General features: G+C 35.5%; 1 protein-coding gene across 8 annotated transcripts in view; it reads left to right on the top strand.

Annotated features, from left to right (window-relative positions):
* The window catches only part of znf385b (zinc finger protein 385B), a 300,195-nt gene that overhangs the window by 49,113 nt on the left and 231,939 nt on the right, over window positions 1-19,143 (top strand). For 2 of the 8 annotated variants that reach the window (XM_073911668.1, XM_073911670.1), the window contains one exon: window positions 9,002-9,051. The exons of the other annotated variants lie outside the window; for them this stretch is intronic. The gene's annotated coding sequence lies outside the window, so the exon portion shown is untranslated. The remainder of the gene's footprint in view (window positions 1-9,001; window positions 9,052-19,143) is intronic. 8 annotated transcript variants of the gene reach the window in all.

The raw sequence follows: 19,143 nt of genomic DNA, 5'->3' as shown, positions 1-19,143 counted from the left end.
CCCCAGTCCCAGGTCAAGAGCACTCTGAAGCAGGTTTTTTATTCAGAATGTCTCTGTACGTTGCTGCATTCATCTTTCCCTCTATCCTGACTAGTCTTCCAGTTCCTGTTGCTGAAAAACATCCCCACAGCATGATGCTGCCACCACCATGCTTCACTGTAGGGATGGTATGAGCCTGGTGATGAGCAGTGCCTAGTTTTCTCCAAACGTAATGCCTGGCATTCTCTCCAAAGAGTGCAATTTTAGTCTCATCAGACCAGAGAAATTTGTTTCTTTTGTTCTGAGAGTCCTTTAGATGCCTTTTGGCAAATTCCAGATGGGGAGCGGCTTCCGTCTGGCCACCCTCCGGCTTCCGTAATGTACCTGAGCTCAATTTAGAGCTTCAGAGCAAAAGCTGTGTATACGTCTGTACATGGGATTTTTCAGGGTCTTTATTTAAAAAAATTTGAAACTATTTCAAAAACTCTTTTTTCACATAGTCAATATGAGTATTGTGTGTAGAATTTTGAGGAAATAAATGAATACTTTCCGGATGCACTGTAAAATGAGTTAAAACAACACAATTCTTATGTTGTTTGGGAGGTTAAAACTTAATTGTTTTATATGTAATCTACTTTAATTTGTAATAACGATTACATTAGCCTAAGTGATTATCTTGGGTCAACATGAATGAATTGTGTGGAACCCAGCATTTTTTACGTTGTTGAAAGCCATTTACCTAATGCTACGTTCCAGACAACTTGAAATGAGGAGTCTTCCTCCTTCCTTGTAAACAACACACAAAAATGCACACATTTAAACTGTAAAAATACTGCTGTCTAAAAACATTCTAGTTTAATCAAGTTAACTTTTCAAAGATATTAACTTAAGCTTTGTATAATTGTGAGGAACCAAGCATTTTTACAGTGTTGTTAATTTGCTCCATGTAAAAAAATGTTAGATAGTGATGGATGTTTCATTTCTTTCTGATATCCTTGAGCACATTGAGTAAAAGCTACATAGTTTAGCAGCTTAAGCTCAAATATTCAATTTTTTTTTGCCAAGACAAAATACTGTTCACTTCTATTGCAAATGTATTGGGCATTTGCAAACTGAAGGTTGAAAAAAACATTTTTTTAGTGTTTATAGAATGGTGCATTCCTTCAACTACAAGTCCTTAAAACTGAACTACACCATAAAGTCAAGATCACGCAATTGTCAATCAGATCTCCTGTTTTCTTATGACTTTCATCTGTACTTTTCCTTTGAACATCCAGAATGTGTTTCTTCCTCCTCTGTTTTAAAGACACAGTCTGCTGCTGTTGAATCTAACCTTGCGCTGTTTAAAATGCCACACTTTCCTATTCAGATTTCCCACTAAGAAACCCACAAATGTTGTTGTTTTTCTTAGACGTGCCAGCTAAACCAGGAGAAGGGTTTACTAAGGTCTTGACTACTTAAGAGCATTCCTTTCAGACTTTGAAACATGTGCATGGCAAATCACTGTACATCCTTTCCTCTTGTTTGTTCTGTCTTTTCAGATTTAATTGCATGAATCAGCCGCAAACGTTGTTGTTTTTCTCAGACATGCCAGCTAAAGCAGGACAACCAAACTCCCAATTCGTCAAATGCACCAGACATAATTTCAGACGGCCAGATGCGTCAGAAAAAACACACAATTACACCGCTTTACCGTCAAACAGCATGTCTCTGGGTTTCAGAATGTGACAGAGCCATGAAGTGCATATTTTGGAGTCACGGCTGAGTGGGTTTTACAGTACGTCTGTAGTGAGAGGGCGAGAAAACATGGAAATGGTGTGTGTGATGGTTTTTGTAAGTTGAAGTTGTGTCACTATATCTTGGCAGCATGGTGCTCCAAGGCCTGCTGTTTGATTGTGTAGCTCGCTAGCTTAAAGGATAGACTCTTCAATCTTGATTCTCTTTTTGTTTGAATGTCTGTCACAGAAAAGATCAAGGATGACTGCTATAAGATGCTATAACACATCAGAAAAGCCCAGTGAGAATCAACTGTTGGAGATTATTCATTCATTTTCCTTCGGCTTAGTCCCTTTATTCATTAGAGGTTGCCACAGCAGTGTGAACCGCCAACTATTCCAGCATGTTTTACACAGCAAATGCCCTTCCAGCTGCAACTCAGTACTAGGAAACACTCATACACTCTCACAATCACACTCGTACACTGCTGACGATTTATTTTATTTAATTCACCTATAGTGCATGTTATTTACCTATTGTACTGTAGGGGAAACCAGAGGACCTGGAGGAAACCCACAAACTCTACACAGAAATGCCTACTGAGCCAGCCGGGACTTGAACTAGTGACCTTCTTGCTGTGAGGCGACTGCTAATCACTGAGCCACCGTGCTGCCCCTGTAGGAGAAAACCAAAATATCAGATAAATAAACCTTGAAACACAAATACATTTGAAACCAAATACAATTAGGGATGCAACAATTATAGATTTTGGTTGTACGGTTATAGTCTCAGCAATAATCACTGTTCACGGTTATCAGAATTATTATGCATTTGTTAATTTCAAAACAATACTAGTTTAGAAAATAACATGTAAACTCTTTATATTTTGAAGTTATTTGTTAAGGCTTAGGAACCAAAAAAAAAAAAAAAAAAGCACAAAGCAATGATAAAAAACAAACAATTACCGTTCTCTTTGGACTTGAAATGAGTGAAAAAAGGTTTTAAACATTTAAACATAAGTAATATTTTTTCACAGAAAATAAATAACAGAAGACTAACTAACTAACTAACTAACTAACTAAAAATGTATCGCTTTAAATATAATGCAGCGCTCGCAATAAGTGCACTCATACTGCGCGCCTTTATTGGAAATAAGGAACTTGTGTGTTCAAAAAGCGTGTGAACGACCCTTAGTTACTAGCCTCAGCCACAGTGCGTGCACATTAGCCTCGGTGTACAAGCTCAGAACTTAGTGCACATTTGGCACAACTCTGTTTAGTTGCAGCAGTTTTGTTCCGTGTAGAAATGTGATGTTGAGAAGATTTTACGATTAATTAACTGTGACAAATTAAAGGGTGGTTAATAGTGAAATCGGTTAATCGTTGCATCCCTATAAATACAGTGCTCAGAATAATTGAGTACACCCCCACACAAATCTATCTTTTAAAATAATATTTTCTATAGGATACCTTACAATAATACATTTGTGCATCGACATTAGATTAGTCAGTTCCAAAGCCAACTAATCTAACAAAATAAACACAGTCCAAAGATCACAAAGTACAAAAGTACACCCAAATTAATATTTTGGGGGAAAATATAACATTTTAATAAACAGGGAACAAAAGACAGAAACTTAAAAAATCATTAAAATAGGAATGTCGTAGTGTCGCATTGCAATTAGTTTTTTAATTTGCGTGCCGAAGTGTCAAGTTGAGCAGCTGTCTAACCCGCCACAGCTGAAATCTATTCACATTTCCGGGTTGGCAGATGTTAATGTCAAGCCCCGATTGTTACAGTAGTTGGTGACATGATTATGATTAACTCATTGAATCATTCATTCAACCAGTTCATTTTAAATCAGGGGTCTCAAACTCCCGGGCCGCGGGCCATTTGCGGCCCTCAGTGCAATATTTTGTGGCCCGCGCTGACCGCTGTACTCTGACAGAATTAGCGGAGCGGGGAGAGAGAGCGCTCCCGCTCTGCTGATTCTATCCGTACACAGCGCGCTTGTCACTCAATGCGCGTTGTCGCGCGCGTTCTGATCAGCTGTGTTGTCGCGCGCGTACTCAAGACCGGTGTTATCGCGCGTCTACTGAAGGGCGGGACCGAGGGTGTGTCGCGTCGCGGGGGCACTTTTGATCACTTTGGAAGGGCGCTTTCTATGCAAGACTAAAAAGGGCATGTGCTCTGCACAGGTTGAGCCCTATGTGTGCACGTGCCTGCCCTGCATCTTATATATATTAATATTATATGTAGATACAGACTGGTACAGACTGATGTGACTGGAGTGGGGTGGGGGTGTTTTATTTATACATATATACGCCTTTTTTTTAGGTGAGGGAATGGAAGTTTTGAGTGAGTTCCCCCACTTTTTTCCCTAGGACTTCAATAAGTCAAAGTACAGGTCTAGACTTAATGATGATCATCTTCAAGCCATACTGAGGGTCTCAACTGCTTCCGCTCTAAAGCCAAATGTGGTTCAGATTTGTGAGAAGAAGCGCTGTCAAGTCTCTGACAGCAAGGAGTAGGCAAAAGATGCCATGTTCAGAAGAACTGTTCATAATCTTCACTCGATGTTCTATTAATGTTCAGGACACTTCATGTTCAGAAGAAATAATTAAAACTGTTTATAATTAAAACTGTTAATAATGACATTTGAGGACTTTTTTTGTGAAATCCTTTATGCGGCCCAGCCTCACCCAGACTTTGCCTCCTGCGGCCCCCAGGTAAATTAAGTTTGAGACCCCTGTTTTAAATGATTATTCCGCTGATTCATTAAAAATGTTGATTCATTCAGAAACTCATTTACTCAGAAATATTTTTTTAGTTTTTTTTTTTTTTTTATTGATTTTATTTACTTAAGTCATTGAACCATTCATTTAGCTGATTCATACAAAAAAAATCACAGAATAGTTAAGGGAAACCAGGATCAGATATTTCCCGCCTAATTCCCACCTAATATTCAAACATAATTTACAAAAATCTGAGATTCAATAAAAAATGTAAATGTAAAAATGTAATATATTGTGAATGAGTTGTATGCATGTATTTGATTAAAAAAATACAGGGTCAAATTGTGAAATATTATACTAAATAAATTTTTTTTTTGAAGATGCCTTTAACATATTAATCTGAAGTACATCTATTGATTACTTTAGTATTGTCAGTATTGATTAATTTAATGGGTCCTTGCTATATATATATATATATATATAAAAAAAACATTTTTAATTTAATTTAAATTAATTTCGTTAGAGAGGAAAATAATATGCAACTGTGTCCTGGCTTCTGAATGTTGAATCTGTGATCAGCTGTAGAGGCGAGCAGGGGCTTGTACTATATAATGATTAATTCTCTTTTTCTGTTTCCTTGTTCTCGGTCTATCTTCCCTCTATGGTCTTCTTCTCACATATCTTCTTTTTATAGCTCAATCTCATTTACTCTGTGTTTACATCTTCTCTTCGGTGCTCTCTCTCTCTTTTTTTTTTTTGAGTTCACAAGCTTGTCTCTCTATGGATCTCTTTGGCAATGAGTGGTAAATACAGTTATGTCTTATCACCGTTATTTATAGTCTGGCTGAGAAAGTGTGTGTTCATGTGAGTGTCCTTTTTTTTTTCTTGTCTGTTTTTAGACCTGAATTATTGATTTCAGACTTAAAGGGAAAGTTTACCTAAAAGTAATTATTTAGTTTAATTCAATTCAAAAATGAAAAGTTTAATCAAACCATTTGAGTTGCTACTGTATATAGTTGTTTGGGCTTCATTAATCCTATTAGCTGAAAACAAACAGATCCGAAGATAAAGCAGAAACAAACATGTGTCGACCAGAAATGACATAAAACAGTATTTCAAGCCAAACGTATTAAAATTTTATAAGTTTTAAAAGTAGTTTTATGGCAAGTACACTATAGAATATATTCTTTATCTGATTTCTGACTTTTATAAACTTTTATAAACTAAAAGACTTTTCTCGCACTCTGAATCTAATTTTGAAAGTATTTACTTCAATCTGCTAAATCAGACATATGAGGTAAATAAAAAAATAGTTTTTTTTATTATTATTACTTTTTTTGTACTTTTTTTTTAATTAATTAATTTATTATTTATTTATTTTTCTGAAACGGGAATTAACATTGTTGCAATGTTTATTTTTGTTCTTGGTGCAGTTCGCCTTCACATGGCAAAGTTTCTAAATGTAAACTTTAATCATCGTCTGAAACTTTTTGTCGTACACCACGCCCACCGTTGGTACCCTTTTGGCAGTGGAAACGCAAGCTTGATAAAGGTCACCCATACCGACCCGTACTATACGGTACTGTACCACTTATTAGAAACGGGCCATTATATTGGATGGAAGACTGTCAAAGTGCAAAACATGACACCACAGCAAAACACACCAATGTTCAAAAGCTTATGGTCGTTTCAGGTTGTAATTGTATTTTCACTATTTATTGAACAAGACACTGACTTATCATTCATTCATTTATTCATTCATTCTCTTTTCGGCTTGTTCATTCATTCATTCATTTTCTTGTCGACTTAGTCCATTCATTAATCCGGAGTCGCCACAGCGGAATGAACCGCCAACTTATCCAGCAAGTTTTTACTCAGTGGATGCCCTTCCAGCCGCAACCCATCCCTGGAAGACATCCACACACACATTCACACACACACACACTCATACACTACGGACAAATTAGCCTACCCAATTAACCTGTACCTCATGTCTTTGGACTGTGGGGGAAATTGGAGCACCCAGAGGAAACCCACGCAAAGGCAGGGAGAACATGCAAACTCCACACAGAAACACCAACTGAGCTGAGCTGAGGTTCGTACCAGCCCTTCTTGCTGTGAGGCAACAGGACTACCTACTGCGCCACACAGTATTAAATAATAAATAAAATAAAAAGTAAACTTTTAAAAATAATTCAAAAAAATAATTACCTGCAGTACATGATAATACAAATCAATAATTTGATACATTTATAGTGGTCTTTTACATAAATATGAAACCAAACCATGTTGGTGATAACAATTAAACCTGTTTGCACAGATTTCTTTATATAAATCAGATAAAGGGGAGAGTCTTCCTTTTTCAAAATATGTGATCATAGATTGCCATTTTTCATAAAATTTTTGGACAGATACAATTTTTGCATTCGCTGACATTTCTTATAGAAAATAAAAAAAAACATCTACTATCTACCGCTCTTGCATAACATCGTATTTCATTAAAGCACTTGTTGGAGAGGAAAAATCCAATATATGTGGTGGATAATGAATTTTCACACACTGTTCATATGCAGTTACAATTGCATCCAACTAGTTGAAAGTACTGGTACCAAGACAAAAATAGTAAGCATAAAAAAAGTCTGTTGTACAATCTCTCATTACAGCTCTCTTCTCTTTCATACCACCAGTATAAAAAGTGAATTGTAGAAAGTTCTTCTTTTATTGAATTACTGCTGTGAAATGGATGAGGATAATATAGCAGGAAATATTCTTTTCCTCATAGTTATTTCTCTGTTGTGAATCTTTGAGGTCACTCATCGGGAACCGGCAGAGCAGGTGCAGTGATACCAGACCTCTTTGTAAGCAGATTTCCTTCTTGTGTTTCCACACGCTTCAGCATTGTGAAAGACCCCCATCAACACAACTAATGCAAACCCAATGCTCTGTCTATGTTTTAGCCAGTCAGTGAATATTCTTTTGACAAAAGACGGCACAAGGTCAGACGCACATTGAAGAATCTCAGCTCAGTCCTTTTTGAAATAGTGTAGATTTTACATGCAAAACTCCTTAAATCTCTTAATGGGTGTTTTATTATCTGTTAAACATTTGAGAAATATTTAGAAAAGAAAAAAAATCAAAAGGGGGGGGGGGGGGGGGTGAATAAATCTGACTTTAACTGTATATGGCCCTAATTGGGGCGATTTTCAAAAATATTTAGTTTTTCCTCCCTGATTTACAATAAAGCCAACTAATTCTAGGTGGGGATTTTTACTGTTTAGTCTCTCTTCTAGACTGCTCATCTTCCAGACTCTGTGCAGGAGAGAAGATTTCTGCAACACATTTCTAATCATAATAGTTTTAATAACTCGTCTCTAATAACTGATTTATTTTATCTTTGCCTTGATGACAGTAAATAATATTTTACTAGATATTTTTCAAGACACTTCTATACAGCTTAAAGTGACATTTAAAGGCTTAACTACGTTAACTAGGCAGGTTAGGGTTATTAGGAAAGTTATTGCATAATGATGGTTTGTTCTGAAGACTATTGAGAAAAAATATAGGTTAAAGGGGCTAATAATTTTGAACTTAAAATGTTTTTTTTTTTTTATTAAAAACTGCTTTTATTACAGCCGAAATAAAACAAATAAGACTTTCTCCAGAAGAAAACATATTATCAGACATACTGTAATTGTTTCATTGCTCTGTTAAACATCATTTGGGAAATATTTAAAAAAATTAAAATAAATAAATATACTTCAACTTTATATTTTAGGTATTGGGCTTGGCTAACATACTTAACCCAAAGAGCATAGAATCACCAATAGGCGACACTGTAGTGCGATTTGGGAAACCATTTTGGAATACAAATTTTAATCGAACAACAGCATATTATAAGTCTGTAAAATAAACTATTAAAGGTGCTGATGATTGTGATAGTAAGTGTTGTATTGTCGTCTTTCAGGTTTTATCTCATCTTTAAGGCGCTTTTTAAATAAATAAATAAATAAATAAAAAACAAAGCAGCTGCTTGCCATCGCGACACCAATAAGATCCAATGGACAGACGACTGCTTTCACTGCACAATGGCGTAATCCGGGGCTATTGCTTGGCACTGCTGTTGCAATGGAACGTTCTACTAGCCCCTTTCACACATACAGACCTTTCTGGACAATAACCGGCAATTTTCCTGAAAGGTCTGTATGTGTAAACAGTCCCTTTTTGAAAATACCTGTAAATTCATTCCAGCTATTTTCCAGAAAGAGAAGTTGTAGCATTACCGGTAATTTGCCGGAATACTGCACTGTGTGAACGCAGAAGGAAGATTGCCGGAAAGAGCGTGTTCACATCTAGAACGTGCTGACGTGAGACTTCTACTTTAGCCAATCAGTACAGTCAGACGCATTCACGTCATTGCAGTTTATGAAAATAAAAGCCTTTGGATATTTTTCCTGACACATTTAGCCGCTAGATGTTAGTCAGACAACGTTTATATGTTCCTTCTTAATGCCAACTGTATAAAAATTACTGATAAGATGCTAATGATAAGCCGTTGTTTGTTTACCTTCTAGCTCTGCTTCATTCAGCTGCTTGACGTGTCGCGTGTGCCGGAGTGGAAGGAGTGAGTGCCAGCACACACACACATTATGTACCTCTAGACATGCGAAAGTATTTCTCTATATGTTTTCATCGAAGTTGTTCACAATACTTTTCCATCCACAGAGTTTGAAATGTAGTCAAATGTTTACAAATACAAGCGCAGCCCTTTAGAGGTCATTTCTGGTTAATGTCAGAATTTTGTCAAAAATTATGTTTAAAGCTTATTTCACGTGACCGCCATTTAAAAAAACGAAAGCGAGGCCGCGGTGGGAAGAAACCTGAAAGTATAGGATCAGCACTGTAAACATTGCAACAACATGCTGTTGCTGTGATTTCAAAATGCAAATGTTGTGTAAACATCACTTTAATATCATTTAGTTCAATTAAATTTAAATAATCAAAAGCATATTAGGCATCAAACTAAATCACAATTTCTTATAGAGTAATACGCTTTAGAGTCCTCCTAGGCTTCAGTTCATGGCAGCATGTAAACAGCATGGGAATGCTTCCCTGCATCAGCCTATGTAACCCAGTAAGCGATAAAACAACGCAGTCCTCTGTAGCACACCCTCATGTTGTCTGTAATAGTTTTGTTCTGGTACTGTAATTTTAAAAACGTCCATTTCGCACTAACGTTTAAGTGCTGCTAAGTGCGTTCTTAAACACTGCTGATTTGCCATAGTATCCACCAGTGCTCAACAGAAATGATTGTGATTGGCCGTGAAGTGCCGTTTCCCTTAACTTAGCTGAAAATGAGGTCTGATATCCCTTTTTATTTTCCCTATCTATTCAGAATAGACCTTCGGATCACTCGGTTGGTGGTAAAATGATACATTTGTGTCATTTTCTCTTTGCGGATAAGATATACAGCCAGGTACACATTGTTCCTTTGTGACTTAGGCTATACTTCTGTTTTTTTTTTCACTTTTAAAATCGCGGCCATGTGAAATCATTTTATACAAGGTACAATTTGCAAATATCTATTTTTAATCTAGCTAAATTGCCAAACCCTGTATATAATCGGCTGATGTAAATGGCTCTATAATATCCACATTGCCTTGGTCAAAGGCACATTGAGGACATCTGTGAACAGCTTAGCAATTGAGACTTTCCAGTCCTCACCTGACACCACTGTAAGCTGCCGACCCTCCATTAACAAGTCGATTCCTGTCCAGATGTTACACATGTGCGTGCCAAGCCCTCCCTGCGTGTGACAGTCGCACACGGAGTGGAAAACTTTCACATTCATTTTCTTTTTCTGTGTTTCTGCTAAGAGCTTCCAGTGAAACGCATTAGCGTGGAATTAGGCTGCAGAAACCCGTTGTGGCCTTTCCATCTGTGAGATTTTAGCTGTGGGTTTCGTAATGGGACGTAAGTTTGAAATGGGCACGGCTGACCGAGTGTGACACAAGCGCCTCTCCATCTTTACAAGCCCTAGGAGAGCTTTAAAGTAATTCTTTACTTTTCTGATGTATTTTCTAACATTTATGCGGTGCCCAAATCAAGTGAAATGGAAAATCTAACTTCTAAATATAACTTCTGCATATGGAGTTGTATTTTTTTACTAGTAAATTAACCAGAAATTTTATTTTATTTTATTTTATTTTTATTAATTTTATTTTATTTTATTTTATTTTATTTTATTTTATTTTATTTTATTTTATTTTATTTCATTCATTTTCTTTTCAGCTTAGTCCCTTTATTTATCAGGGGTCGCCACAGCGGAATGAACCGCCACCGTTTGGCACTCTGACATGCACACACATACACATACACATACACATACCACATGTTTTTGGACCGGAACACCTGGAGGAAACTCCACACAAACACGGGGAGATTTAAATAAAAATTATTTTATTTTATTTTATTTTATTTTGTTATTAATTAATACATTTTATTATTTATTTATTTCATTCTATTATTATTTCATTTTATTATTAATTTATTTTATTTTATTATTAATTTATTTTATTTTATTTTATTATTAATTTATTTTATTTTGTTATTCATTTATTTTATTTTATTAATGATTTATTTTATTTTATCATTCATTTATTTTTATTTTGTTACTTACTTTATTATTCATTTATTTTATTATTCATTTATTTCATTTTATTATTCATTTATTTTATTATTCATTTATTTTATTATTCATTTATTCTATTATTTATATATTATTAATTTCCAATAGAGATTTACAAATGCATTTTAAATGGTAATTATACTATTATAACTAATAAATTCTAAAATATACGTAAAATAGATTATAAAATGTTGTATGTTTTATGTTTATATCCATATTATATTCAATAATGTCTTAATGTTTGTCTGTATTAAAGTGTAATAAGCCTAAAATGCTGTATGAACATTTAAATAATTTTAATAAATTATTAGATTATTATTTAAATAATTATTCATTATTCATTAGTAAACTGATTGCATATTTTGCAAAATTGATTTTCAATAGTATATTATTATTATTATTATTATTATTATTATTAAATAATAATTATTATTATTATTAAAGTCTAATTTTAAATAATAGCTGGCAACCAGCTTGATAAATGATTGATAATAATCGCAGGTTTGACATGCTGTCTCAGGAGAGAACCATGAGCTCGGAGATATTTGAGCACAGGGCTACCGCCTGGTCAATGAGCATATAAGGAGGTACAAGATCAGGTAGTTCTCGAAGCTCCCCCTAGTAAAAGAGGAAGAGGGGGAGATGGGGTGGATGAGGGGTTTCTTTGGAAAATGAAGATAAGGCAGTAGTTACAGACAGGCTACTTTTAGCCCATTTATATTAATCCTATTGGCTTACTAATGATTACAGATGAGAGACCAGCTGTGATCAATCATATAACATGCTCCTCTCGAAATTAGTTAATATATTAAAATCATAAACCAGATGTTTATATTCGTTGTTGTTTTTTAATCTCTCCTGTAAGTGGTGTAATCATTATTGTAATCATAAATGATTTATTAATTTAAATAGTATAAAATCATTCAGTAATGCACTAATCCCACCCTGCAAAGACAGGTTATTTCTTATATATTTCTCAAGCTATTTATTCCAGTTTTGCAGATTAAGGCAACATCTTCATGTAGCATTCCAAAAAAGTTGTTTACAGCAATATAATATAAGCTTCATTTTTTTACTCCTTCAATGTATATTCACTGTCTCTTTCTCACACTTTTTATGGTCTCTAGATGAAGAGGGATTTTTGGTTACTGTTGCTATTTTTATTCTACTCCCACAACCTGGCATATAACTCAATATATGGGTAAAGCTGGTAATTAAGCCCAAACTGTTATAGAAGCAAAGGGCTCCAAAGCATTAACATTTACCTTCTGTGGCTCTTAAATATTGCCTGCAGTGTATTCATCAGCACCTGCCCACACAAAGGTCACCCATACCAGCTCTTTGCCAAGGGCCACAACCCATTATACACGAGACATGTGTTTTGTGATGATTTCTGATTCATTGAACCACAGATGTTCCTCTGTTGGGATAGTCTAAAGATTTATTTGAACTCGTTTTTACTCATTTGACTTCCCTCAGATTCTTTCTCCGTCATTTTGAATTTATTATTAGAAATGTTTCCCCAGTATGTGTTCGTGAATGCAATGCAACAGAAAATAGACTGGCCCCATTATAATCAGCAAAGCTGTCTAGACTGAAAGCACCAATTCTGTCATCGTTTCACAAAGTGAAGCACCTTAAGTTAATGAATGGACTAAAGCTTCTTTACATACAGTATTTAGATACTGCAGACAGATACTGCTATGGGTGTTTGGATGGGCTGACTGATGAATACAGGGATGGATAGACAGACTGAGCAACTATGGATGGACAGATTGACAAAATGATGGTTTGATATATGGAATAACTGAAAAATGGATGGATGCATGAAAGCATAGACTGCTTGATGAAGGGATAAACTGGTAGAAAAAAATATTGATGAGTGGACAGATAATCAGATGTATGGATGAATGTATAGACTACTTGATAGGTGAATAAACTAGTAGATAGATGGATAGATGGATGAATTTATGGATGGATGGATAGAGGATGGATAACCTGGTAGAAATGTACATGGATGGATAAATGAATGGATGGACAGACAGAAACTGAAGCAGTTTGATGGATGGATAGATTAATTTATGGATGGGTAAAGCATCGATAACCTGGTAGAAACATACATGGATGGATAAATGGATGGACAGACAAATACTGTAAGCAGATTTATAGATGAATTTTTGGATGGATGGATCGATGGATGGATAACCTGGTAGAACCATACATTGATGGATAAATTGATGGATAGGAAGACAGATAATCGAAGCAGATGGATGGATAGGTGGATGGATGTATAGATTTATGGATGGATGGATGGATGGATGGAAAGAGGATGGATAACCTGGTAAAAACATACATGGATGGATAGACAGACAGATACTGAAGCCGTTTGATGGATGAATTTATGGAAGGATGGATTGAGGATGGATAACCTTGTAGAAGCGTACATTGATGGATGAATGGATGGATGGACAGACAGATACTGAAGCAGATTGATGGATGGCTAGATAAATTTATGGATGGATAAAGCATAGATAACCTGGTAGAAACATACATGGATGGATAGACAACTACTGTAAGCAGATGTATAGATGAATTTTTGGATGGATGGATGGATGGATGGATGGATGGATAACCTGGTAGAAACATACATTGATGGATAAATTGATGGATAGAAAGACAGATACTCGAAGCAGATGGATGGATGGATGGATGGATGGATGGATAGGTGGATGGATGGATAAATTTATGGATGGATGGATGGAAAGAGGATGGATAACCTGGTAAAAACATACATGGATGGATAGACAGACAGATACTGAAGCCGTTTGATGGATGAATTTATGGATGGATGAGTAGAGGATGGATAACCTGGTAGAAACATACATGGATGGATAGACAGACAGATACTGTAAGCAGATGGCTGTATGGATAGGTGGATGGATGGATGGATGGATAGATGGATGGATAACCTGATAGAAACATACATGGATGGATAAATGAATGGACAGAAAGACAAATACTTTAAGCAGATGGATGGATAGATGAATTTAAGGATGAATGCATGGATGGAAGGATAACCTGGTCCTACATGAATGGATAAAGGGATAGACAGACAAATACTGTAAGCTGATGGGTGGATAGATGGATTAATGGATAAACTATGCACTAATACATACATACATACATACATACATACATACATACATACATACATACATACATACATACATACATACATACATGGATGGATGGACAAATAATAAGGCGGAGGAATAGATGGCTGAATGGAGAATGGATAAACTTAAAAATATACAGGGATGGATGGATAGATGGACAGAAAGAAATATATATGCAGATTGATGGATAAAGACTACTGGATGGATGGATATATGGATTACTTGATGGGTGGATAAACTGGTAGAAATGTACAGTACATGGATAGATGGATGCATAACAGACTAGCAGATAAATGGATGGATGAATGGAAGGACTACTGGATGGATTGATTGATCAGTGGATGGATGGACTACATGATGAATGGATGGATGGATAGACTGACAGATATATAGATAGGTTAATGGATGAATGAATAAGCAAAGGGATGGACATGGTTGGATGGATATATGGACAGATAAGCAATCAGTTGGATGGAGACATTTATGGCTGCATAGATGCTGCACAAATGAATATTGAATAATTTATGCATTATATTTTGTCAATTATTAGTCATTTATGTATCAATTGTTTGATATAGTTAATGTATAGTGTTGTATACATATTTTTACACCTGCATAACACTAAGAGTAATATTATAATGATATCACAGCCCTCTTTGTTGCTTTAGTGTAATTATTGTAGTAATGGAATAAGGTCAATATAATAAAGAACAGGGCTCTTTCTCTTCTCTTCCTCCCATTTATTTATTCATTTATTTGTTCATGCGTGCATCATGTGTCTCCCTGCATCACTGCTTGCTTGGATGGATTGACCTGTGAGCACCTGATTAACTTCCTGTTGTCTGAATCTCACCATTGATTGCACGTGACATGCCTGAGTGCGCAGCTCTCCGCCTTAAAGACGAGGGAGGACGGTGGTTGGGGGTTGTAGCTGGGAAGACGTTTCATTCACTCAAACATGAAAACAAGGCTTTGCTCAGCCGGCAGCCTCACCTTTGGCCTCAGGCATACATCTGACATGACCACAGCTTGACACTTATCTTATCGCATTTGTTTTAATGCAATAATAACCTGACCTTTAACAGGTGCATAATGGGTAGAATTGAGAGAGGGAGGGGGAGAAACAGAGAAATGTTGATGTCCAGCAAACAATTTTGTGTTTAATAGACATCTAATAGACATCTAAACGTAGACAGCTTGGCTAAAACAAGCCCAGAACTAGACTAGTCGTCAAAAAGACAGATTAGACAGACAAAGCATTTTTTGTTTTTAAAAGATGTCTAATAGATGTCTAACAGACGTCTAAACATAGTCGTCTTGGCTAAAACTAGGCTAAATTTGGGCTGTCAGTGAAAAATCTAATAGACGTCTAAGAATAGGCCGAAACTAGACTAGTCAACAAATAAATGAACAGAAAGAAATGAATGACTACACAAAAAGTCTGTCAGATCTGTCTATTTGATGACTAGTCTAGTTTTGGGCTATTCTTAGATGTATATTTGATTTTCACTGACAGCCTAAGTTTAGCCTTGTTTTAGTCAAGCTGTCTACGTTTAAATGTCTATTAGATGTCTTTTAAACACAAAATTGTTTGCTGGGTTTGTATGTGTAGTCATTCATTTGTGTTTATTTGATGACTAGTCTAGTTTCAGGCTAATCTTAGACGTCTAATAGATTTTCACTGACAGCCCACATTTAGCCTTGTTTTAGCCAAGATGTTGTTTAGATGTCTATTAGATATCTATTAAACATCTTTAAATACAAAAAATGCTTGCTGGGAAGTCGGTCTAATGAACCTAAACGAATGAACCTAAACGAGCACATGTCACTCCGCTGCTAGTCCATTTGCACTGGCTGCCAGTTGCTGCTCGCATCAAATTCAAAGCTCTGATGTTTGCCTACAAAGTGACTTCTGGCCTTGCTCCTTCTTATCTGCTCTCACTTCTGCAGATCTATGTGCCCTCCAGAAACTTGCGATCTGTGAATGAACGTAGCCTCGTGGTTCCATCACAAAGAGGGAAGAAATCACTTTCGCTCACGCTCACGCTCAATCTGCCCAGTTTGTAGAATGAACTCCCTAACTGCATCAGAACAGCAGAGTCACTCGCTATTTTCAAGAAACGACTAAAAACTATTTAGTCTCCACTTCACTTCCTAATCTGCAATTGCCTCTCTGGATATCACACTAACTGTACCAAAAAAAAAAAAAAAATTACTAATACTTTCCTTCTTAGACTTTACAGACCTGAAACTTGCCTATAGCACTTATTCATTGTTGCTCTTATAGTTGTGTAAGCTGCTTCCTTGTCCTCATTTGTTAGTCGCTTTGGATAAAAGCGTCTGCTAAATGACTAAATGTAAGTGTAAATGTAATCGGTCTATTTCACTAGTCTAGTTTTAAGCTGTTCTTAGATGTCCATTCGATTTAGATGTCTATTATATGTCTATTAAACACAAAATTGTTTGCTGGGTTTGTATGTGTAGTCATTCATTTCTGTTTATTTGATGACTAGTCTAGTTTTTCTTATTCTTAGACGTCTAATACATTTTCACTGACAGCCCACATTAAGGCTTGTTTTAGCCAAGATGTTGTTTAGATGTCTATAAGATATCTATTAAAACATCTTTAAAATACAAACAATTGTTTGCTGGGAAGTCTGTCTAATTGGTTTAATTGACGACTAGTCTAGTTTTAAGCTGTTCTTAGATGTCTATTAGGTTTAGATGTCTATTAAACACAAAGTTATTTCCCAAGTTTGTATGTGTAGTCATTCATTTCTGTTTATTTGATGACTAGTCTAGTTTTGGCCTATTCTTAGACGTCTAATAGATTTTCACTGACAGCCCACATTAAGCCTTGTTTTAGCCAAGATGTTGTTTAGATATCTATTAGATATCTATTGAACATCTTTAAAATACAAAAAATGCTTGCAGGGAAGTCTGTCTAATCGGTCTATTTGACGACTAGTGTAGTTTTAAGCTATTTTTAGATGTCTATTAGATTTAGATGTCTAATATGTCTATTAAACACAAAATTATTTGCCGGGTTTGTAAGTGTAGTCATTCATTTCTGTTAATTTGATGACTGGTCTAGTTTTGGCCTATTCTTAGACGTGTTTGGACTATTCTTGGTTTAGCCAACATGACACTATGTTTAGACATTTATTAGACATCTTTTAAAAACAAAAAATGCTTGCTGGGTAGCACGAATGATTTGACAGTACACAATGAAAAATAATGAAAAAATATGCATCAGTCAATGCCCTGCCAACATCACATTCTGCATGCCAATAGAATGCATTTGCAATGAATGTTCTCACACTGTTTTAAACCTCTCGTTGTGTCATGTCTTGCATCAAAATTTGCATCAGCTTTAGGACTTGGCTTAATGATTAAGTGAAATTTTGCATTTTGGTACACACTTGAGCAGCTTTATGCAAAGTTCAACTTTATCTTAGAAAAGTCAAGTGTTTATTTAAGTAAATAAGCCTTTCGTCCAGTATTTCTCAGTAGTGCTGTAATGGATTCTATTTGTGCGCTTTAGATCAATATCAAGATCAAAGTCAAGATCAAACTAATTGATTGTTTCAGTATGCCGTTTCCAGAAAAATACATACAGAAACTGTTTGCACAGTAGACCTGGTTCGTAAATCTCAAAAGGCCAGTTTCATGATCAGCCACATTGATAACATTTTATGGTTTTTGGGCTTCTGCTTAGATCTGTGAACTGCTTCAATATTACTTTATTTATGGCCTTCCTATGTATAGAAAGGACACAGAGTATGTATGGTAACTTCAATGACATTGATTACAACATTAATTATTAATATTTCGTAAAAAATATTACGTCGTAAATTAAAAATAAGTCGTAAAAGTTCTAAAGTCTTGTAATAATGCCCAAAACTCTGCAGGGTGTATTTCAATATATTCCTTATAAATTATAAGTTTATAAATACATGAATTTCTTTCAATTTCTTGTGCTAGCTATATTGCTAAATGTTATGTAAATTAAAAACTAACCTGTTACTGATTTGTCACGCAGAATTAAATTCAGACGACTCAAAAGCGTTGAACAACAGATTAAAATGATTATTGTGTGGCTTTTTAACTAATTACAGATTATGTAATGAATAAATGAATTAGAAAATAAGCCAATACATGACTTAAAGGGATAGTTTATTTAAACATTACAATTGTTATCATTTACTCACCCGTCACTTGTTCAAAACATACTTCAATTTCTTTTATTGTTAAACACAGAATAAGATGTTTTGAAAAATGCTGGTGGCATCCATTGACTTCCATAATGCGTATATATTTTTGCTGCTTTGGAAGTCGATGGGTGCCAGCAACCAGAATTCTTCAAAATATTTTCCTTTTTGTTCAACAGAAGAAAGAAACTCACAGATGTTTAAAACCACACAAGGAATAATAAACGATGAGGTAATTATTATTTTTGGGTGAACTATCCCTTTGTCACCATTCATTCATTCATTCATTTTCCTCTGGCTTAATCCCATATTTATCAGGGGATGCCAAAGCAGAATGAACTGCCAACTCTTCTGGCACATATTTTATGCTGCGGACGCCTCTTCAGCCGCAACCCAGTATTGGGAAACACCCATACACTCTCACATTCACACGTGCACTCATCCATTACGGCCTATATAATTTATTCAATTAACCTATTGCGCATGTCTTTGGACTGGAGCACCTGGATAATATTCATTAGAATAATCACCTAAGTATATTGTGTTAACTGATGTTATCTGAGTTTTTTGTCATGTGACGTCCTGGAAAAAAACTATTGGCTATAATTGCGCGACACTGGGTTCTCCATGAAAACGCAGAA

This window comes from Danio rerio, chromosome 9 (assembly GCF_049306965.1).
Source record: "Danio rerio strain Tuebingen ecotype United States chromosome 9, GRCz12tu, whole genome shotgun sequence".
NCBI lineage: Eukaryota > Metazoa > Chordata > Actinopteri > Cypriniformes > Danionidae > Danio > Danio rerio.
The sequence above is the reverse complement of the archived record's forward strand: the minus strand, read 5'-3'. Positions and strand labels throughout refer to the sequence as shown.